Source organism: Dipodomys merriami, unplaced genomic scaffold, assembly GCF_024711535.1.
Source record: "Dipodomys merriami isolate MVZ:Mamm:240054 unplaced genomic scaffold, mDipMer1.0.p SCAF_199, whole genome shotgun sequence".
NCBI lineage: Eukaryota > Metazoa > Chordata > Mammalia > Rodentia > Heteromyidae > Dipodomys > Dipodomys merriami.
The window spans coordinates 1,678,656-1,680,772 of NW_027203370.1; the positions used below are offsets into that span (position 1 = coordinate 1,678,656).

Below are 2,117 nucleotides of genomic sequence, written 5' to 3' on the forward strand. Positions count from 1 at the left end.
CTGGGGCTCGGTGGTTGAGTGCTTGCCTAGTTAGCACAAAGCATTGGGTTGGATTCCTCAGTGCCACATAAACAGAAAATCGAGAAGTTCTGCTGTTTTTCAATCGAGTGCTAGCCTGGAGCACCAAAGCTTAGGGACATTTCTAACTCCTTACTCAAGGCCCAGGACTGCTGCCAAAAAAAAGGTAGAATGTTCTAACTGCAATAAGGACAGGATTTCAAGTACATCATCACAGAGCAAACTAAGAGTCTGGTGCTGACAGCTGCCACCTAACCTGACTTAGCCAGATGTAAAGCACTGCAACCCAGCTGCACGGAACCAGACCCTGCTGGCTGGCTTAACCCCATCTTCCTAGCTGTTTGGGGGCTTTAAAACCCAGCCTCGGTAGGAAGTCTGTGAGACTCTTCGATATGTGGCTCCTAGTGGTAGAGCTCTAGCCCTGAGCAAATGTTATTAGAACAGTATGCACATGCTTTGAGTTCAAGCCCCATGGGTAACACCCCTCAAAAAAACACCCTTCTAAACCATTAGATGTGATCTTGTGTGGTTTGTGAATGGTGATACTGATGAAACCATCCTAATTCTATCAACAATTTGTGGAATAGAGCTATGTGCTGAGCCCTTCATAGGGTGTTCTGTGCTGAGTCTTGCACAGGGTGCTATGTGCTGAGTCCTTTACAGGGTGCAGTGCGCTGAGTCCTGCATTTGTTGCTGTGTGCTGAGTCATGCAAAGAGTGTCATGTGCTGTGTCCTTCACAGCACTGGTCCATGTAAGAACTCCAAAACTGAGATGATTTTGCAGACAAAAAATGTGAAAAATGAGTTTGAATCACTGTGCGACGACGGAGTAGGTGTCCGAGGCCTCGCCATGCCTCCGAATAGCCTTTTCGCTGCCTTGCTTGCGTGAGCTTCAGCAGAATTCGAGATGGCTGGTGGTAAGGCTGGGAAGGACTCCAGAAAGACCAAGACAAAGGTGGTTTCCTGCTCGCAGAGAGCCGGCTTGCAGTTCCCAGTTGGCCGTATTCATCGACATCTGAATTCTAGGACAACCAGCCACGTAAGTGTGGGAGCGACCGTCGCTATGTACAGCACAGCCATCCTGGAGTACCTCACTGCGGAGGAACTTGAGTTGGTAGGAAATGCATCAAAAGATTTAAAGGTAAAGCTTATTACCTCTTGTCACTTGCAACTTGTTATTCATGGAGATGAAGAATTGGACTCTCTCATCAAGGCTACCATTGCTAGTAGTGGTGTCATCCCCCACATCCACAAGTCTCTTATTGGGAAGAAAGGACAACAGAAGACTCTCTAAAGGATGCCTGGTTTCCTTGTTATCTCAGGACTCTAAATACTCTTAACAGCTGTCCAGTGTTGGTGAATCCAGTGGACTGTATCTCTGTGAAAAAACACAATTCTGCCTCTTTGTAATTCTATTTGAGCAGGTTGAAAGTTTAATTATCTTTCCAACCAACCAAATTTCTGCATTCGAGTCTTAATCATATTTAAGTGTTACTGTGGCTTCAAAGAAGCTATTGACTCTGAAATAGTGGGTTTTGATTAACTTTTTAAAAAACTGTTTGGATTTTAATTGTGATGCAGAAGTTATAGTAACAACATTTGGTTTTGTACAGACATTATTTCCACTGCAGTGGATAAGCTCAATAAAGGTCATATACCAAAAAAATGTGAAAAATGTGATATATATATATATATATATATATATATATATATATATATATATATATATATAATGGAATTCTATGCCTCCATAAGAAAAAAATGACATTGCCCATTTGTTAGGAAATGGAAAGATTTCGAAAAAATTATATTAAGTGAAGTAAGACAAGCCCAGAGAAACATAGGTCCCATGGTTTCCCTTATTTGCAATAACTAGTATATGCCTGAGACAAGCAGAAAATGTCAGATACGTTGGTGTTAGGTAAAATGAACCCCACCATAAGGATTCACATGTTTTTTTTTAATGGAATTGTTTCTAACATATTTATAAGATGATTTATTTGTTGATTTGTAGTTTCCTCCTCCACAGTATAACCCCTGTTTTCACTGTTTTTGATGTTGGTATAATTTGTGGAAGGGAAGGGATAAAGCAAATCTTT

General features: G+C 41.5%; 1 pseudogene; it reads left to right on the plus strand.

Moving 5' to 3' along the window:
* Positions 1 to 908: 908 nt before the first annotated feature.
* LOC138831516 (histone H2A.Z pseudogene) lies at positions 909 to 1,312 on the plus strand (annotated as a pseudogene).
* Positions 1,313 to 2,117: the final 805 nt, after the last annotated feature.